Consider the following 26,908-nt stretch of genomic DNA (forward strand, 5'->3'; position numbering starts at 1 on the left):
ATAAAAATCCAGAATTAAAAGCTAGTCTTACGGTGACCATGAAGCCATTGTCAATTGTTGTAAAAACCCATCTGTTTCACTAATGTCCTTTAGGGAAGGAAATCTGACATCCTTACCTGGTCTGGCCTACATGTGACTCCAGACCCACAGCAAATGTGATTGACTTTTAAATGCCCTCAGAAATGGCCTAGCAAGCCACTCAATTCAAGGGCAATTACAGATGAGCAATAAATACTGGCCTAGTCAGTGATGCCCACATTCTACGAACGAATAAAAAAAAGATGGAGTGTTGTGTGCAATCATGCTTCATAAAGGGACATTCTTGCAGAGAAGAGCAATAGAAATGATACCAAGAGTAAAAGGATGAGAAATGAGGAAAAGCTCAAGTATATTGAGATGCATAAATTATTAAAGAGAGAAAATGAACCCCAAACATTAATATTACCATAGAACATAAATGGGAAGGATGATAAATGTCTTGATTATCTTCCAGGTAAGGTAGTAGGATGTTTAAAATGGAGTTGGATGTTGGACTAGGTGAGTTACAGCATAGCATTAGAGCTTTAATGGGTTCAATAACCTTCTCTCACCCTTGGGTGCCTTCTTGAGTTCTTATCTAAACTCCTCCCACCCCACCCTGACCCCCACCCAGGAAGAAGAGAAAATTAACTAAGAAGAAGAGAATAATACATTAAAATGAGGAAATGTAATCCTCAAGCAGCAACTAGTGAGTGAAGGGATGGATATGGACAAAATAAGGAATTGTGGAAATAAGCAGGAAGTAACCAGACAAGAAATGCCAATAGCACAGCACACAGAGATTTTACAGCATGCCAGCTTTGTGAACTGAAACTTTTCAAAATCCCTTTTCAGAAATGAGGGCGTGCACACGGGTGTCAAGCCTCAGACTGCTGTCACATCCTCTTCTGCAGACAGGCTTCAATTAGAGCCCATATTAATGCTTTAAGTGGTTCAGAGGTTATGTAAACAGCTATTTTTACAAGTAGGTATACTACAAGCCTGACCGTTTGTTTGGATGGGCTTAAAATGGCTATTGAGTCCAGCAAGCCATCCCCTAGAGAGCAGAGCTTTATTTTCTCTGATTGGAAGATATTAGAGCTGGCTCCATTGTGCAAGTAGCCTCCTAGGCTGGGACAGTTGGAATTGGACGAAGGAGTCGGTAAGATTCAGGCAACTATGGGAAGCAGCAATACTGATGTAATCAGAGTGGGGCAGAAAGAGCCTTTTTAGCTGTGGCTCATACAAAGCATCTGTTTGATATTCAGCAGTTCTGGTAAATAATCTAGAGATGCCTGCACGCCAGAAAAGAGACATCACACATTATGCTCACTGTTGCTGTGACAAAGTAGAGAGATTTGTTTATTTAATCTATTCAATTCTTAAATAAGTCGAGTTACAATAGTAGCTGTCTTTCCTTGCAAAGATTCAAAGTGGGCATCCGTGATAGGTCACCTCCTGGACCACTCCCCCTCAGTTTATTCATGCTGAAATTATTCAGAATATGGGGGCTTTGTTCTAGATGGAAATTAAATTGAACTCAGTCAAGGTATTAGCACATCCTTCACTACCAATAGTTTTCTTCACATCACGGTTATTTGTGGGCTACTCACTTTCCGTTCTGACTCCGAAGAAAATTCAGATGTGGTAGAAATGATCTTTCACTACCTCGATCTGTAGGGCACAGCTTTGTCTGTCACAAGCTCTTGTGGAATATTTGGGACTGCACTGCCCATGGCTATTTAAAGTAATGTTGTGGAGATCTGTGCAGAGAATGCTCCCAAATGACTGAAACAAACTTGTTTGTGGGTGAGGCTTCTTCTGAGAGAGGAATGTTGGGAAATTGCCCCTTGCCTCTCCTCTAATGATAGATTTCATTTCAAAGTCAGTCTTAATTGAATCTATTACTATTCAATTGGGATTTTACTTTTCCTGTTGATTTAAAAGGAATACTGTACAGGAGCCCTGGCCATAGTAACTTAACCTTTCTAAATAGTTCTAAACCCCTTTAAAAGTGCATTTTGATGGTTAAAACAATTTATTCGGCATTTTTTTTCACGGGATTGGGTGTCACTGACAAGGCCAGCATTTGTTGCCCATCCCTAATTGCCCTTGACAACTGAGTGGCTTGCTAGGCCACTTTAGAGGGCAGTTAAGAGTCAACCACATTGCTGTGGGTCAGGAGTCACATGTATGCCAGACTGGGTAAGGACAGCAGATTTCCTTCCCTAAAGGACATTAGTGAACCAAATGGGTTTTTAGGACAATTGATGATAGTTTCATGGCACCATTGCTGAGGCTAGCTTTTGATGCTAGATTTTTAATTAGTTAATTAATTAATTGAATTTAAATTCCACCAGCTGCTATGGTGGGATTTGAAACCATGTCTCCATAGCATTAGCCTGGGCCTCTAGATTGCTAGGTCAGTAACATTACCACTATGCAACCGCCACCACCACCTCCTCCTCTACACCAATTAACATAAAAACATGAGAAATAGGAGCAGGAGTAGGCCATCTGACCCTTCGAGCCTGCTCTGCCATTCAATTAGATCATGGCTGATCTTTGACATCAACTCTACTTTCCTGTCCAATCCCCATATCCCTTGATTTCCTTAGAGTCCAAAAATCTATTGATCTCAGCCTTGGATATACTCATGAACTGAGTATCCACAGCCCTTTCACTTTTTCATTTAATTACGTTTAAATTAAGGAGCTGCTGATTACAGAGCTGTGGGTCACGTGAGCTGATTTAGCTGTGAGGTTTATTTTTTAATTTATTGTCATGGGACCTGGTTGGGAGTGCTCTTTGAACACTGCTGATTGTTACACGTCTCTTTATTACGCCTCCCAACTGTATTTCTTAATATGTATATGGAAATTTACTTCAAACATAGACTGTGAATCTGTCCCTCGACACTTTCACCTTGAAATCAGACTCTGGTTATTAGTGGCTGAAATGTCTTCACATGCTATTCCAGCAGAGGTGAGAGCCCATTTATTTTAAAAGGATTAGTGCGTCAGTTATAACAGCGGACAAAGGGATTTCATATAAACACGTTAAGCAATCAGACTCTGATATTTGAGGAGCCTAGTTTCAAAGCATTTGACTAAATGATGAAGGAATGTCAGAGAACCTAAAAAGGAAAATGACTATTGCTGCATACTTGTAGTGTTTAGGAGTAAGTAATCTGCAGAAGACACCATATCACACTGATCTGCTGGGAACTCCCTGCTGCATGACATCACAGAGTAAGGTAAGAGGAGATCTGATACAGGTGTTCTCAATTCTGAAGGGGCCTTGATAAAATGAAGAGGGAAAATCTAATGACATTTGTGAGTACCTTAGTAACTTAGAGTAAGATCATCAGTAAAAGAATGAAAGGAAATATTTTCTCCCACGAAGGATCGTTGGGACATGGAGTGCTGGAATGCTTTATCAGCAACAGTAGTAGATACAGAATTCATTATAGCTTCTTAAAGAGAAGTGGATACATATTGGAAAATAAAATTAGTGTATGGGAAGAGTAGGGGAATGTGTCTAAGTGATTAGGTCTTTAAGAGAGCTGCCACAGTTGCATTGGGCTGAAAGGCCTTCTCTGTACTGTAAAATTCTATGATTGATATAAAGCAGCTCCACAGTCATGCAGTATTATATATTATGCTTATGTTACATTGATGGTGTAACTATGGTGTGCTATGCATTACCCCCATGGATCAAGAACAGTAAAATATACTTCAAGCAATATACTAATTTTAATACTTGACAGACACCTCACTGGATCATTCTTCTCACTCTCTGCCTCTCTCTGTGGGTATACGTATTCTATATTTTGGTGGTTAATGAACAGTGCACATCGATGCATAAACATCTCCGTCTCTCCAGAGGGGGATCGTATCAACCCCGGATGTTGCACTTCCCCATTCCCACAAATTAATGAGCCACATTCTGCTTTGCCATCTTCTTGATCTATTTCCATCAAATTTTCCAGATCATAGACTGCTGAATAATGTCCCCACCATGGCCACCTTCACCATCTTTATCTCTAGTTCAAGGATCCTTCCATTAGTTACTCTCCCATCCAACTAATATTCAATAAGTGTCTGCTACGTTTAGAAACTTCAAGAATAATATATAGAGAGTTGCCTCAAAAATATTAGGATGCACTGCAAATGATTCAGAATATATTTCTAACTGAAATAGCTCATTGGTCAGAAATTTTAAGAACATAAGGAAAACCAGAGTGTGAAAAAGTAATTCGACCCATCAAGCCCATTCTCTCCAGAGGCCATGCATGATTATTCTCTTATTAATTTCCCTTCCGCACCACCTCTTGATCCCCTTACTTTAAGGAACTAATTCCCTGTCCTATCTCTTCAAATAGCAGTGCTGTAAAACATCACATTTTTTACATTGGTTCATGGGATGTGGGTGTCGCTGGCCAGGCCAGCATTTATTGCCCATCCCTAATTGCCCTTGAGAAGATGGTGGTGAGCTGCCTTCTTGAACCACTGCAGTTTTTGGGATGTAGATACACAAAAAATGCTGTTAGGAAGGGAGTTACAGGATTTTGACCCAGCTACTGTGAAGGAATGGCGATATAGTTCCAAGTCAGGATGGTGTGTGACTTGGAGAGGAACTTGCAGATGGTGGTGTTCTGATGCATCTATTGCCATTGTCCTTCTAGGTGGTAGAAGTCATGCGTTTGGAAGGCGCTGTCGAAGGATGCTTGGTGAGTTGCTGTCGTGCATCTTGTAGATGGTACACACTGCTGTGCGTCAGTGGTAAAGGGAGTGAATGTTGAAGGTGGTAGATGGGGTGGCAATCAGATAATCAGGTATTAATCCAGCTCCTTTTAAAAAGCTGCCAATTAACACGGATCATATTATTGTTATCCTGTTTGCATGTGCTTAACCATGTTTTGTTTTTAACCCTTAATAATTTTAGTGCTGTTACCTTTGTTCCAATCTGGCACACAATGCAAATGGGATTGGTAACAGAGGAAGGAGTGAAATTAGGAAACACTTCAACATGTAAAGGGTGGTAGAAGTTTGGCACTTTCTTCCCAACATGGCAATTGATACTAGAATCACAAAATCACAGAATTGTTACAACGCAAAAGGAGGCCATTCAGCCCATCGTGGGCACACTGGCTCTCCGAAAGAGCACTTCACTCAGTGCCATTCCTCCGCCTTCTCCCTGTAATCCTGCACATTCTTCCTTTTCTTATAACAGTCTAATTCCGTTTTAAATGCTTCAATTGAACCTGCCTCCACCACACTCTCAGTCAGTGCATTCCAGACCTTAACCACCCGTTGCACGCAAAAGTTTTTCCTCATGTCACTTTTGCTTCTCTTACTCACTATTTTAAATCTGTGCCCTCTCGTTCTCGATTCTTTCACAAGTGGGAACAGTTTCTCTCTATCTACTCTGTCCAGAACCCCATGATTTTGAACACCTCTATCAAAGCACCTCTCAGCCTTCCCTTCTCCAAGGAAAACAGTCCTAACTTCTCCAATCTATCTTCATAACTGAAGTTCCTCATCCCTGGAACCATTCTCGTGAATCTTTTCTGTACTCTCTCCAATGCCCTTATGCTTTTCCTAAAGTTCGGCGCCCAGAATTGGACATAATACTCCAGCTGAGCCCAAACTAGTGTCATATATAAGTTCAACATAACTTCCTTGCTCTTGTACTCTATGCCCCTATTAATAAAGCTTAGGATACTGTATGCTTTATTAACTGCTCTCGCAACCTGTCCTGCCATCTTCAGTGACTTATGCATATATACACTCAGGTCCTTCTGCTCCTGCACCCCCTTTATAATTGTACCCTTTATTTTATATTGTCTTTCCATGTTCTTCCTACCAAAATGAATCACTTCACATTTCTCTGCATTGAACTTCATCTGCTACTTGTCCGCCCATTCCATTAACTTGTCAATGTCCTTTTGAAGTTCTACATTATCCTCCTCACAGTTCACAATGCTTCCACATTTCGTATCATCCGCAAACTTTGAAATTGTGCCCTGTACACCAAGGTCCAGATCATTAATATGTATCAGGAAAAGCAAGGGTCCCAACACTGACCCCTGGGGAACTCCACGACAGACCTTCCTCCAGCCCGAAAAAATCCATTAACCACTACTCTTTGTTTCCTGTCATTCAGCCAATACCGTATCTATGTTTCTACCATGCTACCTAGATCAATAGTTAATTTTAAATCTGAGATTGATAGATTTTTGTTAAGCAAAGGTATCAAGAGTTATGGGGCAAAGGTGGGTGTATGGAATTAGACCACAGATCGGCCATGATCTCATTAAATGACGAAACAGGTGAGTGGGGCGGAACAAGTGAGTGAGGCAAAACGGCCTCCTCCTGTCCCTATGTTCCGATACAGAGCCTTGGCAAACTGTCAAACCTTCTTGTGTAGAAATGGCTACAGTTCTAAAATGTAGAATACAAGAAAGGAGGTGTTTTAAGATGGTGGCTGCAACAATATAGTGAGTTAACATTGAGCTTTTTAATAAAATAAACTACTCTAACAAAATGAATGAGAAGTATGAGAATTATGTAAGTGCCGTCAAACTATTCACAAATCACCTTTGGAGCTGTCAAGGTATAAAAGTTTAGCATCAAAACAATGTAGAAATGGCAGGAAGGTTGGAGTCGAATAGTTTCTTTAAACTAGACCTTGCTGTTATTGTTTTTCTTAAGACCGTAAGTGATTGAAAATCATTTTGGACCCAGGCCAGTTTCAACAAACTGAATGAGATGAATTTCACCCAACCGGTCACTGGAGACGTGGAATTTTGCTGGAGACATTTCAGTGACTGAGGGATGCTGAACTCTTCCATTATCTGAAAGGTACCTGTTGTAAATGAGTGTTCAGCGGGCTCCAGTGTCAACTTGAGAAAGGTCCAACCACTGCTGAAAAATATCGCTCTTGTCCTGCCCTGAGGTAAAACTGTTCATTTGCCTGTCAGGATGAGATACCTTTTTTACACTTGCGAGACGTACTATAAAGGGAAATTGATATAGTCATCATTATGCAACAGTTAAAAGAGTTTGTCTTGCCTGTTATATGATATGGAGGTAACTGCTTCTCGAAAGATTTTTTTTTGTGAGATTTTTATTTTCAGGGTCTACTGAATTGAATGAAGTCAAAAAACGCATCTTTTAAGATGTCAAATGTCACGCTTTTCAAAGTCATGCATTCCTGATCACGAATTGCAGAGAAAAGCAGGCAATTTCTGATATTTTGTTCTGAGACAAAGTTCAGGTACTTGTGAAGTGGTTAAAATAAATTAGAATTAGCCACTGACTGAGATACATATATCGACAAATATTTATACTAAAAAACTATAATTATTTCTTTATGCTACACCATTAAAGAAGGAAAAGCTTGCATCCAGTAATAAACTTACTTCTATTAGAAGTGGCTTCATAATGTGAACTGAGTTCATTCCTTCTTATTTTGTTAAATTGATATTGTGTAATGGATACCGCAACAAATGGAAAAAAGAGACTTGCATTTTTATAGCAACTTTCATGACCACAGGATGTTTCAAACAACTTTACAGCCAATAAAGTACTTTCGAAGTGTAGTCACTGTTGTAATGTAGGAAACACAATGGCCAATTTGCGCACAGCAAGCTCCCACAAACAGCAATGTGAAAATGACCAGATAATCTGTTCTAGTGATGTTGACCGAGGCATAAATATTGGCCAGGACACTTCCCTGCTCTCCTTCAAAATAGTGTCACAGGAGCTTTTACTTTGACCTGATTGGGCAGTCAGGGCCTCAGTTTAGCATTTCATCTGAAAGATAGCACCTCTGACTTTACAGCACACCCTCAGTACTGCAGGATCAGTACTGACTGTCAATCTTGATTTTTGTGCTCAAGTCTTGAAGTTGGACTTGAACCTACAAACTTCTGATTCTTCTGACAACAGAAAGACTGTAGAGGTGGAAATATTCACTCCTGTGCAACTGCAGACATCTTAAAGGTAGCTTTAATGCAATTAAGTTAATGCAAAGTTACAAACAAGCCTGTCAATCTAGAGAGCACTTTCCCCAATATTGAATGTAAGAAAGAACTTTCATTTATTCTAACATCTTATTGCATCGTCAGGATGCTTTAACACATTTTGCAGTCAACAGTTTAATATTGTTATGTCAGGAAATGTGGCAGCCAATTTACACACATCAAGTTCCCAAAAACAGTAAATGAATAATTAGTCTGCTTTGCTGGTGTTGGTTGAAGGATGAATGCTGTCGGAGGACAGCTCTTTGCTCTTTCTCAGAAAGTACAATGGGATTTTTTTCATGTACCTAACCAGGCTGTTCAACATCTCATCTAAAAGACTCTCTCTCACACTACACTGATGTGTCAGTCTATATTATGTGGTCAAGTACTCAAGTGGACTTGAACCCTCCTCCACCTAGCTCAAGCTTACCCTCAACTTAGTGCTTGCACTCTTGCCCTTTTGCCAAATTGTGGGCTTAAGATCTCTGCTAGAAAATTGAGTATGCATTCTATGCTGACACTTTAATGCTGTAGTGAGAAAGTGCTGGGTAGTATTAAACCCTCTGTTGGCATAGCCAAGCTGGCAGACTTGGTACAAGTAGCTAGACTCCATCTATTTTTACCATTGGCAGGTTATAGCATTGAGGAGCACCCTTTCCCAAGACTGGTTTTGTTGCTTTTGATAGCTCTTTTACCAGGTTGTTATTTCCAGGTTTTTCTCTTTACATCACCCCCGAAGTAAACTGGGTAGACTTCCTGTTTCCATCTGCTTCCAAAGACTTGATCAGAAATGACCACAGAGAGACACAGAACTCAGTTAAACGCATAATAATGACAATTGCACTGTTTAGTTTAAAGTATAATATTTACATTAGCTACTTGAATAATGGGTCAGTCACACTGCTACCTAGTGTAATGGTAGTTTAAACTGCTATCACTCAAAAGGTTTGTCTCTTGGAACGTATGGATAATGGATATTCACTGGGTTTCTGGGCAAACCTTGTCTTTAAGGTTTGCCAAGAAAACACGATATTCCAAATGAGGGATTTTTAATTCATCAGTTGGAAACTTACATTAAACTTTTAATGGGAAAAATCCTGCAGTTAACTTTTTTTAAAAACTGGCAGCCAAGATGGCCATCGCAATTTGCATCTGAAACACTTTTTTACATTCCAAAGACCCACCCAGAGACAGAGATCTGAACAACATGGACCTAGAACAATGGCTTGCTCTAAGTGATTGAATTACCTAAGGTTACTTCATTAGCATGTCATTCAAGGCAATCATAACACCTTGACTTTGAAACAGCAAACCCCCTCCAAGTGTAAATATTGACATCCTGGGGCCTGGGGAGCCAATTCCAAACCTTGAATCTCATTAGAAGGTTCCAGTGAATGCATGGTGGTTGTCATGTGACCATCTGTGCATCTCTGTGAAAGCAAAAATTTTCCTTGAACAAAGACAGATGGTCAGTAACTCAGATTGTGTAACAGCAGGAAGGCTGTGTGCCTTTCTCACTCTCTCTCCAGACAACACAAATTTGAACCCCGTCTGCAACTGTTGATCCTCCAAACCTACAGATTGCTACAGACAGAGACCAGGGGAAGAGAGCCACCTACAGGTCTGCCTCCAAGAATGCCTTGAGTCAGGCGAGCCAGCCATAAAGTGCACCTTGACCTGCCAAGGACTTCAAGAATATGACTTAATCCGGATGACCAGCAAATCATCCAACTTCACAGACTGTGTATTTAATTTCCATTTATTCTGGACTCTAATCCAACCACAAAATCTACTTTTCCCTCTGTAATCTATTTGTGTGTGTGTGATTCTCGTGTGAATGTGTGTGTGAATGTATAGCATAAATTTATTGGGCTGAATTTTACACTGCCGCAGCAGATCAGATGGTGGTGTTGGCTCAGCATAGAATTGAGCTGGAGGCTCTGGGAAGCCTACCTGTCTCACTTCCTCCTATGGTCAACTTTAAGGCAGTCAGGCATGGCCCGCCCGCCTGAGGCCAATCAAGGCTCTTAAGTGGCCACTTAACGGCCCTCGCCTGCCTCCACGGGTATTTTACCAGTGGCAAGTGGGCGTGCTGGGGACGTGAAAGGCCGCCCAGCGATAACTGCCGGCCTTTCCGCGCGCGGGTTGGGGGGGCCATGGCAGTGAGGAACAGGGAGCCCAATTGAGGACTGTCCCCACCTCCCAACCCACCCCCGGGACCCAAGACGCACCCCCCCCTCCAAATAACCACTCCAGCCTCACCAGGGAAGCGCTGATCTCCCTGGTGAGGCAAGTCCAACTTACCTTCCCTCCTGGCTCCATGGTGTCAGCTGGGCTGCAGTTCCAGCAGTGGCCACCACTCCCGGTGGCGCTGCTGGGACTAAGAGCTGCTAGCCCACTGATTGGCCGGCAGCTCAATGAGGCAGGACTTCCTCCCTCAAGCTGTTGGAAGTCCCGCCTCGGGATAATTAAAGCCCGGGGACCCGTAAAATGCGGGACGGATCCCCGGGCTAGGAGGAAGCGGGTTCACCACGTCGGTGGCGAATTCCCGTCTGGCGAAGGTAAAATCCAGCCCATTATTTCTAGATCAGTTTTAGATTGTTAAGTATAATAAATTCACCTCTTTTCTGTCCAACTGGTTCTTTCACGGTCACATTAAAAGGTAAAACACTCACTAAGGTGTTACGCACAACCACTGTTTAAAAAAGATCCTGAGGGGTCTTGACAGGGTGGATGTGGAAAGGATGTTTCCCTTGGTGGGAAAACCTAGAACTAAGGGTCACTGTTTAAAAATAAAGGATCGTCCAATAAAGGCAGAGATGAGGAGAAATGTTTTCTCTCCGAGGGTCATGAGTCTTTGGAATTCTGTTCCTGAAAAGGCGATGGAAGCAGAATCTTTGAATATTTTTAAGGCAGAGGTAGTTAGATTCTTGATAAGCAAGGGGGTGGAAGGTTATCGGGGTGGGTGGAAATGTGGAGTAATCAGTTCAGCCATGAACTCATTGAATGGCGGAGCAGGCTCGAAGGGCCGAGTGGCCTACTCCTGCTCCTAATTTGTATGTTTGTCTTTCTTTCTTTCTTTTCTTTTTTTGGCCTCCTTATCTCGAGAGACAATGGGTAAGCACCTGGAGGTGGTCAGTGGTGTGTGGAGCAGCGCCTGGAGTGGCTATAAAGGCCAATTCTAGAGTGACAGGCTCTTCCACAGGTCTGCAGAAAAATTTGTTTGTCGGGGCTGTTACACAGTTGGCTCTGCCCTTGCGCCTCTGTCTTTTTTCCTGCCAACTGCTAAGTTTCTTCGACTCGCCACACTTTAGCCCCGCCTTTATGGCTGCCCGCCAGCTCTGGCGAACGCTGGCAACTGACTCCCACGACTTGTGATCAATGTCACAGGACTTCATGTCGCATTTGCAGACGTCTTTAAAGCGGAGACATGGACGGTTGGTGGGTCTGATACCAGTGGCGAGCTCGCTGTACAATGTGTCTTTGGGGATCCTGCCATCTTTCATGCGGCTCACATGGCCAAGTCATCTCAAGCGCCGTTGACTCAGTAGTGTGTATAAGCTGGGGATGTTGGCCGCCTCGAGGACTTCTGTGTGGGAGATACGGTCCTGCCACCTGATGCCAAGTATTCTCCGGAGGCAGCGAAGATGGAATGAATTGAGACGTCACTCTTGGCTGACATACGTTGTCCAGGCCTCGCTGCCATAGAGCAAGGTACTGAGGACACAGGCTTGATACACTCGGACTTTTGTGTTCCGTGTCAGTGCGCCATTTTCCCACACTCTCTTGGCCAGTCTGGACCTAGCAGTGGAAGCCTTTCCCATGCGCTTGTTGATTTCTGCATCTAGAGACAGGTTTGTATGTTCATAAAAAGAATAAACCCTGTTGTGGTCAAATAAGAGGAAGGGCAAGAGTGGAGCCTGGGACACCAACCTCACCTGACTGTAATGGGTTGCATTCACATTACATTTGGTGTATCACCATGAAACAGATTCACTTTACATTAATTCTTCTGTTATAACTCTCAGTCAGAACGTTCTGGGTCCAAGTCCCACGCTAGAGACTTGAACACAAAATTTCCATGCTGACACTCCGGGGAAGTACTGAAGGAGTGCTAAACTGTCGGAGGTGCGGTCTTTCAGACGAGATGTTAAATTGAGGCCCTATCTGCTCCTTCAGGTGGATGTAAAAGATCCCATGGAGCTATTTCCATGTCCTAGTCAGTATTTATCTCTCAATCAACATCATGTAAACAGATTATCTGATCACTATCACATTTGTGGGAGCTGTTTGTGGGAGCTTGCTCTGCACAAATTGGCTGCCACGTTTCCTACATTACAATACGGACTACCCTTCCAAAGTTCTTCATTGGCTGTAAAAGGCTTGGCGACATCCTGAGACGGCAAAAGCCCTACCTGTTTTGTGCCGATGATAAACTTGTGGTGTAATCCAATCCAAATCAAAGGTGTCAATGCTAAGCTTGAGGGCTATTAATAGGCTGCGATCCCTGGCTGACTGACCAATGAAGCCCCCGTCCACTGTTCAAATTAATTAATTTTTAATTGAAGTTTACAAATTGTCTTATGGAGGAAATGCCTTCATGTGTGTTCTTGGAATTTTGTACAGATGCAGCTTAAGGAGCTGTACGATGCACAACTAAACAGCCCACAGACAGACAAAAGATTTTCAACCTGAAACGTTAACCCTACGTTCCTCTCTCCACAGATGCTGCCAGACGCACGCCCAGCATTTTCTGCTCTTATTTCAAATTTCCACAGTATTTTGGTCATCCCTTCTCAACGTGAATATCCTAATTAAAATGCATTAACAAACCAGCATGTTGAACAAGAATAGTTTAAAAAATACATTCAATCAGCCCAATGTTGACATTTTATGATGCATTAATGAAACCATAACAGTCCCAATCTACTCTCAATAGCGTACCATGTAAAATTTAAATCATACTTTTAATGGACTAACACTTAACCATGCCCGACCAAGAGATTCTGGTGAGAATAAATGAAGGATTATAATAGAGAATAGCAAATATAATAGAAAATAGAAGATTATAGTCCATTAGGAGTGTCAATTAACCTTAATTAGATTTCAGTACAGGAGGCCTCAAATCTCCCATTATAAGTCACCTTTTCACCATGTCCAACTACTTATTATCACAATATTCACAGTTCTCTGAATGACACTTGAGAATGCAGGGTACGACTGCACTGACAGATAAACATTCACTTAGTCATCATAACTGCTATTTCAAATATAGTATGCTCCAAATCATTCAATTCTGCCAAATAAAATGGAACAGAATATAATGGTCCCATGAGTAACCACCAGAAAATCAAACCACAGTTATCTTCAAGGTGACTTAGTAATCTGGTAACTCTCATTATGTTGAACATTTGGGGCAATGGCTGAAGAGCATTAGTCAAAGTGAGTCCCACTACAGCCTCAGCTGATGAATGCAGTGCCTGGTGTTGTAATGAGTTCTTTATGTTGTCTGATGCAACATAAATGGGATGTGTGGAGTCCAGTTGGTTGAAGATCTCAGGTATATTCCAGCGAAACTATTATGTACAGTACAAAGCAAACTATTTACAGAACCTTCCTCTAGGTGTTGCAGTTGCAGAGTGACTCAAAGCTTGTAGTCACATGAGTGCATCCTGGTACTTAGCTCATTAGCATACTAAGATCTTAAAGGGACATCACTCTTAAAAGCAATCATAGAACATCCTCTTTCTTTCCAAAGATAAGTCTTGTTTGCTAAAAGTAAGGACAGATAACATCAAAACTATTTACGCATGGATAGAGATTGTGAAATTTACAAGTACAGAAGCTTAAGAGTCCATCTATCATTTTGGTGGTTTGACAATTCTTCCAGATCTGGTTATGGTATAACCTTCTGGGGATGTGGATTTCACCCTCGGCTGTTTTGGGTTTACAGGCATGTTGTCAATGTGTTGGTCATTGTCCTGTTGTTCCGTCACACCCTCATCGTCGGAGTATGTTCTTTCGAGTGCGCTGTGCGCAAATGGAATATTGCACATTTCTCTTCGTTGGCTTCGGTTCCTTCTCAACACCACTCTGTTAGATGTTGTAATCTCATCGGACATAGGCTCAATGCATACTTTGGATACCTCTGTGAGTAACCATATTCTCATTGTGGGGTGTGGACAGATGATGGCTTAGCAGAGTTGTCCGCACTTGTTTGCCAAACATGATCTCTGCTGGTGACGGTAATCCCATATCCATAGGTGTAGCTCTGAGGTGGAGCATGGCAACACAAAAATCATGTTTCGTTGTCCTACACTTCAGGATAAGTGCTTTGACTGTGTGAAACATTCACTCGGCAACGCTGTTAGATCTAGGGTAATGTGGTGAGGACATCACATGGTTTGCGCCCCATTTGGCACGCATATCCCTGAAAGGTTTGCCCATATACTGTGGCCCAAAGTCAGAAATAATTTCTTCAAGTGCACCGAATAGACTGAATATAGCACTCAATGTGTCTGCGACAACCCCGCTTGAAGTGCCTTTTACCTGTCTGACAATTGGAAATTTGGAGAAATAATCAGTGACTAAGATAAAGTCGTCTCCATTAACGGAAAATAGATCAGTGTCAATTTTGGACCAAGGGACTGACGGAATCTTTTGAGGGCGTAAAAGTTCTCTGTGTTGAAGTGGCTGGTGGCTCTGGCACACCTCGCACATCCTCACTAACCTTTCAATGTCATTTTTGATCCCTAAAAATAAAAAGTGTCTTGTGTCAGTCATCTTGTTCGCTCTATGCCCATATGGCCTTGGTGAAGTTGTGACAAGATGTTCTGTCAGAGAGCTTTGGGTATAATCACTTGTTTTTCCTTAAAGGTGACGCCTCTCGAGATACCGAGTTCATCTCTATTAAGCCAAAAGCATCTGTGGGTTTCTGGCACCTCTTTCACCATGTCTATGATGACTCTCCACAGTGCCTTCAGTTGTGGGTCATTGGCTGTTTCTGATTGTGGTTGGTCTCATTTGTGCTGACCAAAATGCAATAAATCGATTTTGAGCACATCTTCCACCTCGTTGTCTATGCTGTCTACTTGCAGATCCAGTGGAACTTCTTCATTCTTGCTCGGGTTTGGCAATCTGCTCACTTGTTACCTGGTTTTTAGCAGATGTCAAAGTCATACCCTTGTACTTTCACTAAGAGCCGCTGTAGTCGAGGTGGTGCACTTGTCAATGGTTTGCGCCAGATCATCTCCAGTGGTTTGTGGTCAGTTTCCACCGTGAGCTACTTACCAAACAGGTAGGTGTGGAACTTGTGATCCCATACACCAGAGCCAGTGTTTCACCCTCAATGTTTGAGTAATTGGATTGTGCTGGGGATAGACACTTGGACCAGAATGCAATTGGTTTGCCATCTTGCAGGATGCACGCTCCTAGCCCTTCCTTTGAGGCTTCAACTTCCAGGATTGTCTTCTTCCTTGTATTGTAGTACTGCAGGGTACAGGTTTATGCTGACAATGCTTGTTTGAGAGACTCAAAAATGTGCTGATGGTCCTCCTGCCATACAACTGGTATGTGTTTCTTTAAGAGCTCTCTCAGCAATGATGCTTTGTCAGAAAAATTGGAATGTATGGTGCCAAGAAGTTGAAAAATCCAAGACATCTCTGGACGTCTTCCTTGTCTTGTGGGGTAGGTTGTGCCTTACAGCTTCGATTTTGCAACCCGAATAGATGGAGCCAAAGAAATTGCTGTGACTTATATTCATCCGGCACTTCTTGCTGTTCAAGACAAGCCTTTTGCAACGAGCTACTGACATCATTGAATGGAGATTTTGATCATGTTCTTCTTTGGTTTTGCCCATTACTGCAATATCATCAGCAATGCATATACATCCAAATACGTTTTCTATAATTCTGTCCATTTGCTGCTGAAACAGATCTTGACTGACAGATAAGCCGAAGGGTAGTCTCTGGAAGCAATATCTTCCAAATGGTCTCCTGAAAGTGGTGACTTCCTGAGATTCCTTAGCTAGGTGTACCGACCAATATCCATGTTTAGCATCCAACTTGAGAAGCATTTGGCTCCTGCGAACTTGTTATTCAATTCCTCTAATGTCGGAATCTTGTGGGGGTTTTTCTTTAGGGAGCGGTTTAGACACCTCGGATCTAGACATATCCTGATTGCTCCATCCTTCTTCAGTACGCATGTAATTGAGCTGCACCAGTCTGTGTGATGATGCACAGGACAGATGATACCATTGCGTTCCATGTCATCTAACTCATGCTTAAACCTTTCCTGTATGTGCACGCTGCACTTTCTGGGAGGGTCGATTGACGGAATTGCATCCTCTTTGAGGTGCAGTGCAGCAGTGCCTTTGAAATCTCCTATGGCATCGAACCTGTCCAGGTACATTTGTTGTAGGTCATAGACTGACTCAATGCGGGTACCCTTGGTCTCTTCTGCTGTAATGGGTGCCTTGGTGACCTCATGGATAGTCATGATGTTGAGGTCCCTACACACTGGTAGTCCTGCCACTGCAGGTCTGCCTGTGACTACCAGGTAGAATATTTGTGGTTTCCATGCCGAGTTGCCATATCTGCATTGCATTGCATTACGACCGGGTAAGGAAGGGGTCTCAGGCACCCCTCTTGCCCCTTTCCTGGTTTGGCCATAACAGGGTTTATCTTTTAAAACACAGTGTTTTAGCTTTACCTCAGTGAGTCCTTCCTCACTGCTCTCTAATTGCAACTGCAAATGAACCAACCAGACAGGTTTTCGCAGGTTTAAACAAGAAAGATGTAAGTTTATTAATCTTATCACTCTAACTCAGTTAAAATTACTAAACTACACAACACAACCACGCTAGCATGCATACGAGATAAACACACACACAAATAGATACAAAGGGGGAGAAAGAATTAAAGGGGGAGGTTTAACTTGTGTTGACAATACATAGAATTCAGATACTGTCTTTCGGTTTGGACATAAAGTCCTTGATTGAAGTTGAGGTCTTGCAGTTCTTGCTGAGACCCAGTTCGCACTTTCAAACTTGTTTCTCTGGTACCAGACAGCTGAAGAGGTCTTCTGTCTTGAAGCTTAAGCTGCTTCTGTGGGTCCTTGGGACTTTGCATAAGAGAGAGAGACAGGGAGAGAGAGCTTCTTTCTCTTTGGTCTTCAAATTGCAGTCTGCCCCAACCTTTCTGTGAGGCACAATTCAAACAGTTCCCAGTCTGGCCAGCAGGTAAGTCATGTGACCAGCTTTTTGTTTAAAACAGCAGTGTCTGTGAGGGTTGCTGATTGTCAAAGTTCTCCAGTCACATTCGGCGTGGTGTGGAGCTCTGGCTTTTACACAGCCAAAGAAGGTTGATTATTATGATTGCCCAGACCAGTCTTGTTAATTGAATCAGTGATCCCATTGTCCCTCTATTCAGCTGTCTCTCAGAATGCAAATGTGCAGCCATGTTTCAGCTGTCCAACTCTGTGATCTTTTTTAAACAAATTCTGTGCAATGTCCAGCAAAAGGGTTCAAGTAGTGTTCCATCTGATGAAACTAATATGTTTCCTTTTGGCAGGTGTGATTTCCATCACACATTGTTAGTGTTCCACTGCACAGGATAGGTGACCCATTGTATGCAGGTAACTTTGCAGTTGTTGGTTGTATCATTAATTTCCAATGACTCCGGTACATAACCTTCAGGATTCGGACTGGTAGGATATTTGCACTAGCACCAGTGTCAATTTTAACCCTGAGTGTGTGTTTCACAACTTTCTTCGGGCACGTGATGTTAATGGTAGCAAAAGCTTCCAGTTGTTTGACTTCATCAACATGATGTGACAGGTTCACAATGTGAAATGCCTGTCAGCTTCTGACTGGGAATTGCTTCTTCCTGAATCTTGTCTCAGGTCTGTTTCACTGTGGACTTCGTGTATCGGCTTGTGCTTCCGTAGGCCTCTGGTGCTTTCCTTGTAGCTGTTGCCCTCTTGCTGCACCTGTCGTCTGTTTGTTTATGTCCTACTGTGACTTCCGGCTGTGTCTTTGGAGCAAAATTTCTTGCATAGGCGGGCCCAATGTCCTTTTGCACTGTATGCCTTGCACAGATCTTGAAATGCAGGACAACTTCGGGGTGAGTGGGACCAACCACACAGCTTGCTTGCTCTTTTCGACCTGGGTATCATGCCGATACTGTTGGCTACATCTAGTGCTTACAGGTGCTATTGTCCAGCTACAACGACATTGTCCTTCCTGCCATCTTCTCGCAGTGCATCAAGGTTGAGACCTTTCTTTTTCCCCAAGTGGTCTTTCTGAAATGCTTCAATGGGTGTTGATACAATCACCAACTCCATTATTCGGTCTGACAGCTCAGTTTCTGAAAAATCACATTCATTACTAGAGCATCTACTGATGAACTGATCTATTGATTCCTGCGGTTGTTGCCTGTACGACATCAATTCCAGGCGGTGAATTCTAAAATTCACTCGTAATCAGAGCTGATCATCTAGCGTTACATATCTTTGCCGGATCTTTCTGGTCCTCTTCAGATAAGCCAGAGGTACTGATTCTGCATAATCCCTCATTTCCAACTGCTATCAGTATTTTTCAGAGCTTGCTTCTCTGGTTCTACAACCACTTGGTCTGTGAAGCATAATTGTATTCTTTATTTGAAAATTTAGAACTCAGATAGGATATCCATGGCCTTCCAGTTCATGCTGGGAAATATGGTTTCCATCTTCCTGCTGTTCTTTGCTTGAAACATGCTTTAAGACTTGTTCTATGACATGTGCTGTTTCCCCTTTAAGAAACTCTCTTGTTTAGACTGGCTGCTTGGATTGAGAAGCGCAGCTGTTTGACAGTGCTCTGTGTTTATCTTGCTTGCAGCACTTAAGCTTGTCTGTTCACACAGCTGTTCAGTAGGCAGTTCAATCGCTTTTTTTGCTAGAGTGTGTTTATGTTCTTCATGCCCGAGTGGTTTAATTAGTTTTTTAAAGCTTTGGCTGCGTGAATGGAAGCTCTTCAGTGATCAGGGTTTTCCCATGCGTTTTGGAATCGGATGCCTCCTGTAATGGCGCTGACCTCAAATCAGCCTGGGAGGGGAGTCGGATCTTCCTGGTTTTTTTTAAGAGTCTTCAGAAAAAGATCAATCCTTTAAGCACTTCAAGGCTCATTTTTTTACAACAGTATCCCTCGACCTTTGGCACAATGACTCACCAGATTTACTTGCAGCCTGTTGTTCTGAGCTCTGTCTTCTACAACTGGAGGTAAGTTATTTCTTCTTTTCACTTTTTGGACCAGTATTTCTTTTGAATTTTCTCTCCAGTGGCTGTAAGAAAGTTGATTTCAAAGCTGTTTTACCCGTGGTCTTCAACTTAGACTTTGCCTTCTCACCACAGCTGCCACCATGTAATGAGTTCTTTATGTTGGCTGATGCAACATTAATGAGATGCGTGGAGTCCAGTGAGTTGAAGATATCAAACAGGTTTATTACAGCGAATCGATTATGTACAATATGGAGCAAAATGTTTACAGAACCTTTCTCTAGGTGTTATGGTTGCAGCGTGATGCAAAGCTTGTAGTCACATGACTGCATCCTGGTACTTAGCTCATTAGCATACTAAGACCTTAAAGGGACAGTACTCTTAAAGGCAATCATACAACAGGTATAGCCCTGAATTACATCCACCTGGTTGATCCCAGATCTGATCCCTGTTTACCGAGTTGTAGTTCGCTTTGAGGCACATGCACTTTCCTTGTGTTAAAAGTTCAAAACTATTTTTATAATACTCAGGACTACAGACTAATTTATATTATTTTGTTGAGCTTCAAACAAAAATGAGAGAAAAAACTGTAGTTACATAGGAACATTGGAACATACAGGAGGAGTGGGCCATTCAGTCCCTCAAGCCTGTTCCGCCATTCAATGAGATCATGGCTGATCGGCTTCCTAACTCCATTTACTAGCCTTGGCCCCATATTCCTTAATACCCCTGGCTAGCAAAAAATCTATTGATGTCAGATCAAAAATAATTAATTGACCTCGCATCTATTGCTGATTATTGGAAAGAGTTCTGCATTTCTCCCACCCTTTGTATGAAGAAGTGTTTCCGAACTTCTCTCCTGAATGGCCTGGCTCTGGTTTTAAGGTTATGCCTCCTTGTCCTAGACACCACCAGTTCAGGCAACACTGCGAAAGAATCAATTTGTATTGATATCAGGACTAACACGTTCTCTGGATATCCCAAAGTCCTTCATAGTCAATATTTTTATGTGCATAAATGCAGCAGCCAATTTGCAGAGAGCAAGGTTCCGTGAACAGCATTGTAATAAATCACCTGTTTTCCTCAAAGGGTAAATGTTGGCCAAAGCACCAAGAGATGCCCTCTACTCTTCTTCAAATAATGTCACAGGAATTTTGACAAGGCACCGGCAAGATCAGCATTTGTTGGCCATCCCTAATTGCCCTTGATAACTGATTGGCTCGCTAGGCTATTTCAGCAGATCAGTTAAGATTTTGACAAGTTCTCTGCTGGTAGTCTTCAACTAACTGGACTCCACGCATCTCATTAATGTTGCATCAGCCAACATAAAGAACTCATTACATGGTGGCAGCTGTGGTGAGAAGGCAAAGTCTAAGTTGAAGACCACGGGTAAAACAGCTTTGAAATCAACTTTCTTACAGCCACTGGAGAGAAAATTCAAAAGAAATACTGGTCCAAAAAGTGAAAAGAAGAAATAATTAATTTCAGGAGATCAACCACATTGCTCAGGGTCTGGAATCACATGCGGTCAGATTAGGCTGAGGACAGAAGATTTCTTTGCCTCAAGGACATTAGTGAACCAGATGGGTTTTTACAACATTCAATGATAGCTTCATGGCACCATTACTGAGACTAGCTTTCAATTTCAGATTTTTATTAATCGAATTTATATTCCAGCAGCTGCCATGATGAGATTTAAATCCATGTCCGTAGGGCATTAGCCTGGGCCTCTGGACTACTAGTTCAACGCCATTACCACTACACCATCGCCTCCCCTGTCTATCTGAATCTTAATACTTAATGTCCGTAGATGTAAAAGATAAAAATGATGCATTGTACAAATAATGGGGGTGATTTTCAACTTCAAAGCCTGGCGGTAATCTGTCCAATTGGGTCGGCCGCCCAGCTGCCCAAATCACTTCCATTGATTTCAATCAAACAAAAATTGTGCGGGTTCCAAAATGGGTGGATGATCAGTCACAAGTTTAATGCTAAGTTACTGCCAGGTAGTGAAGTTAAAAATCACCCCCAACATATTTGATGTCAAGTTTGCAAATGAAAGACATGCCTTTATTTAGGGCTTTTCATGACCTCAGGATGTCACATACACCTTATGGCCAATTAAGTACTTTGTGATATGTTGTCATTGTTGTAAGGTATGAAATGCAGCAGCCAATGTGTGCACAACAAACTCCCTCAAAGAGCAAAATGATAATGAGTTGATAATCCATTTTTTTGTGATCTTGACTGAGGAATAAATATTGGCCAGGACAACCAGCAGAGAACTTGTCAAAATAGAATCATAGAATCATAGAAAGTTTAGGGCACACAAAGAGGCCACTTGGCCCATCATATCTGTGCCAGCCAAAAAGTGATCTACGTATTCTAATCCCATCTTCCAGCATTTGGTCCGTAGCTCTGCAGATTACGGCACTTGAGGTGCATATCCAGACTCCTTTTGAATGAATTGAGGGTCTCTGCCTCAACTACCCTTTCAGGCAGTGAGTTCCGGACCCCCACCACCCTCTGGGTAAAAATGTTTTTCCTCACGTCCCTTCTAATTTTTCTACCAATCACTTTAAATCTGTGCTCCCTTGTCACTGACCTCTCTGCTAAGGTGAATAGACTCTTCACCTCTACTCTATCCAGGCCCCTCAAAATTTTGTATATTTCAATCAGATCTCCCCTCAGCCTTCTCTGTTCCAAAGAGAACAACCCCAGTCTATCCAATCTTTCCTCATAGTTACATTTTTCCAGTATTGGCAACATCTTCGGAAATCTCCTCTGTACCCTCTCTAGTGTAATTACATTCTTTCTGAGGTGACCAGAACTGCACACAGTACTCAAGTTGTGGCCCAACCAATGAGTTATACAGTTCCAGCATAACCTCCCTGCTCTTATGTTCTATACCTCGGCTAATAAAGGAAAGGATATGCCTTCTTAACCACCTTATCGACCTGTCCTGCTACCTTCAGGGATCTGTGGACGTTCACTCCAAGGTCCCTCACTTCCTCTACACTTCTCATTATTTTCCCATTAATTGTGTACTCCTTTGCTTTGTTTGACAAGGCAAGAATGCTACCCACTGAGCCACAACTGACACATGAGTCTCGTTATGAACTGCTTTTAAGAACCTCAGATCAGAATATCTGTTGAACACACTGAGTAGGATTCCCCAGGGCTCAGCATTGGGACTATAATTTTCCATCTGCATAAATAACCTGGACTCAATGTAAACTGGTCAACTTTGCTGCCAATATCTAACTGTGAAGTGCAATGGAATCAAAGGAAGCAGACGAGAAATTACAGAATGCGTGGTACAAAATACATGAGTGGGCAGATCACTGGCGGAAGAAATTTAATGCAGACAAATATAATTCACTGCACACAGTGGGGGGGGGGGGGGAGGGGGGTGGAATGGGTGACACACACATACTCAATGAATAGAATTAAAAACTGAAAGGGCAAGGTTGAAAGTTTAGAGTTTTAGTAAGCTCAACATTCAACATGCTCAACCAATCCAGAGCAGCAAACCAACATTGTCAATAGAGTGTTGAACTGCAACACCCAATCCAGTAAAACATAACCCAGAGGATGTCATGACCAAACCATATCAGTGCTCGAGTCAGTGCACTCTTCAACTACTATATCCTGCTCAAGTTACTGAAGAGAAACACTCAAATACTGGAGGCAGTGCAGAGAAGAGCCAAAAAGCTGCTCTCTCTTGTCAGTGGTCTCATCTGTGAAGAAAGGCTGGAAACTCTTGAGCTTTCTGGCCAAGAAAGATTGTGCCTGAGAGGTGATCTTATAGAGGGGTATAAGGCAGAAAATGGTATGGAAAGAATCTTGAATCATACTTTCAATTAAATTGTAGCAGAAGGGCATCACTTCGAGCAAGTATAGGGTAATTTTAGGACTGATATTAGGAAGATCTTCTTCACGCAGTGTGATTAATACTTGGAATGGAATATAGGAACATAGGAAGAACATAGGAACATAGGAGCAGAAGTAGGCCATTCAGCCTGTCAAGCCTGCTCCGCCATTCAATTAGATCATGGCTGATCATCTACCTCAACGCCAATTTCCCACGCTATCCCCATATCCGTTGATGTCATTAGTATCCAGATATCTATCAATTTCCGTCTTGAACATGCTCAATGATTGAGCTTCCACAGCCCTTTGGGGTAGAGAATTCTATGTATTCAACCACCCTCTGAGTGAAGAAATTCCTCCCCATCTCAGTCTTAAATGGACTATCCTTTATTCCGAGGCTACTGTTACGACCGAGGCGGGAGGAGTGCACTGTCTTTTCCATTTCCACTTCTCCATAGGTGAAAACATATATTTAAATGTTTACCCAGTTACCGATGTGATCAATCATATACTCTACTCTTAATCCCAGAATATAACGCACCAAACAGGTTTCTTTAATAAACAACAAAATTTTCTGTTTATTATCAGACAAGACTTATCCAGTAATGAAGCAAAGCATTAACACACAGATTGAAATATGAAAGCTCCCTCTTTAAATTCCCCACACACACATTCACACACACTGAAATAAATACAGAAATTCTCTTTGCAGATGTCTGTCAAAAAAAAGACAGAAAAAGAATACTTTGGCCAAATACTTGCTAATTCTTGAAGAAAACAGAGAGGATATGGAAGGAAGTCAGTTGTCCCTTTTGGTCTGGCGTCTGGGTATACGGAGAAGGGTCACTGGGATCTTTTCTGAAGCAGGTTTTTTCAGGCGGCATTGAGAATTACTCTGGCAGTTTTTCCAGCTTCTCAGGAGAGATGCATCACCAGGGATTTTAGTTCTCCCACACTGGATCTTGCATCATTTTCGAAGATGTAGAGAAAGAGGTGAGCTGGGTGCTTTCTTTTTCCTTAGCAGGCAAAACACCAACTGTCTTCAAAACAGTTCACATCCCAACTGACTTGAAAACAATATTCAAAATCCCAAAACAGAAAGTCAACCTCCTGACCTCCATAAACCTTGACATGTGGCTTCTCTGTAAACATCTTCCCCAGGTCACCAAGGTTCCTGTTGTTTTCTGAGCTTAAAGCACATGATTTCCAGCTTAGGTTGTTTTCAAACAACATCTCAGTGTCCTTTCAGTGAACTATCAGCAGTAAAGAAAAGTCCAGCATTAATGAAATCTTCAGCCTTCCAATGAATCCATCTCCACAATTTAAAACTGAGTCCTCAAAAAAATACTGAACAAAAAATATAGAGGCATCGTCATAGCACTATGTCTCCTGGTTCTGGACTCATCAGCCGGGGGAAACATCCTATCTACATCCACCCTGTCACACCCTAGACTTCCAGATAGAGTAGCGAAGACATAGATCTTGCATCATTTCTCTAGTCCCACTTCTCCACGGGTCACAACCTATATTTAAATGTTTACCAAGTTACCAATATGCCCAATTATACACTCTATTTTTATTTTAGAATAAAATTCACCAACCAGGTTTCTTTAATAAACAACAAAATTATTAATTGATTATAAAACAAGACTTATTCAGTAAAGATGCGAAACATTAATGCATAGATTGAAATATGAAAGTTCCCTTCTAGAATAGCTCAACACATGCAGAAACTTATAATTAAAAAAAAAGAAAAAATAAAGAAGTTTTTTCTGCAAAGATCCTTTTACAAAAAAGACCAAAAAAATATTTTGGCCAAATACCTGTTAATTCCTGAAGGAAAAGGAGGAGGTATGGAATGATATCAGTTCTCCCTTTATTCTAGCATCCCGAAAATGAGTAGACGGCTGTCACTGGGATCTTTTTGGAACATTTCTCTTCAGGCGATGTCGAGAATTAGTCTGGCAGGCTTTCCAGTAGAAATACGGGATCAGGAGTTTCAGCTCACACTGGATTCTCAAGGTTTCTCACAGATGTGGAGAAAGGATAAACTGGTCTTCTCCCTTAGCAGGCTGAAAACTGACTCAAAACAATATCCAAAATGAAGCCAACTCCTGACCACCATCAGTCTTGACATGTCACTTCTCTGTACACGACTCCCCTAGTCACCAAGACTTTTGCTGTTTATTTAGCTCAAGGCATGTGACATCCAATAAGGGTTTGTTTTTAAACAAAGTTTCCCAAGTCCTTCTAGTGACCTTTTAAAAAAAAAGTCTATGGAATCACTTCAGTCCTCCAAAGGAATCCATTTCCACAATTTTAAAACATGAGTCCTCACAAAAAATTTTTTAAAATGGAAGTACTTTCATAACATTGTACGAACAGCAGGATTGTAAGGATTTTCTGGATGAATGAATTAAGTTGATCTGAGTGGCTTGTGATCTGGTGAAATTTCTTGTGATTCATGTAGAAAGCCCTAGAGGAGAAATGATACAAGTCTATGAAAAGGTTATTGTTAAGGTAGAGGAAAGTAGGTTGCTTTGATTGTACAGGGAGCATAAATCTCAAAGACACAATCGAGCAAAATGAGAGTTTAGAAGGCATTTTCTCCCACAGGATAGGGGATGTGGAACAGATGTGGATGCCAGAACACTGTAGTTAATTCTGAGTCAGTTGATACCTTTGAAAAGGAACTGGATCAACAGAGTAGATGGAGAGTTATAATGATAGGAGCAGATCTGTTTTCAGTGATCTGCGGCAATGACTCAGTGGCTCTTATAATCACTATTCCCACATGATTCCTCCAACTGAACAGATAGTACAGCAGCATTGGTTAGCAAGAAGGCAGCCTGAATCTAAACCAGCAGAGGTAAGGACATCTACTCAAACTGATTTGGAAAGGATTGGAAGGCACTCTGGTAGATTCTTGGGTTCAATGCCCAGGTTTCTTTCTTTTCTTTTAGGCCTCCTTATCTCGAGCGACAATGGATATGCGCCTGGAGGTGGTCAGTGATTTGTGAAGCAGATTCTTGGGTTCAATGCCCAGGTATTTATGTGATTTCTGGGTGGAGCGAAGCACCGAAAATCCGACAGGAATGATCGCACGTCCCTAACAGAAACCGTCAGATTTTCCTTCCATTCATCTCAATGGAAGGAACTTCCAGTGGGTTCATGTTTGGGGCATGCATTCCTCCCCGCCAGATTGTCCTTTCTATATTCCTTGTGAGTGATGCTCAATGCCCGAGCAATAAACAGGGAAGAATCCAACCTGCTATCTCCAGAGAAGAACAAACATAGAAAAAGCTAGTCCCGCTTTCCATCTCACTTGCGCCACCTGGGACAGCGGGGGCTAGGGTGGGGGGCAGGCACAGCACTCAGTTAAAAGATGTGGAACTGGTAGGATCGCTGAGCTTTATTTCCATATTGTAAAGTGGAGCAGTGTGTGCAGTCAACGAAGTCAGTTAAAGTTCAACCGATCGGTCATGTTTCAGAGTTGGACATGACATCCTATGGGACCCAGCAGTAACAGTACTAACATATTATAATCGTGCATTGTTATTGTGAAATCTCTGTCAGGAATAATTTATCGTTAACTTTTCTTTGGCTGGGGAATTGGAATCGAACACGGCGATGAATGAAGCAAAATTGGCTCGGTTGTTCAACGCAAATCATTTTTCTCACACCACCGCTGAATCCCTACCCTGACAAAAGCAGACAAGCGGGCAGCACCGTTCTTGT

This window comes from Heterodontus francisci, chromosome 27 (genome assembly GCF_036365525.1).
Source record: "Heterodontus francisci isolate sHetFra1 chromosome 27, sHetFra1.hap1, whole genome shotgun sequence".
Lineage (NCBI taxonomy): Eukaryota > Metazoa > Chordata > Chondrichthyes > Heterodontiformes > Heterodontidae > Heterodontus > Heterodontus francisci.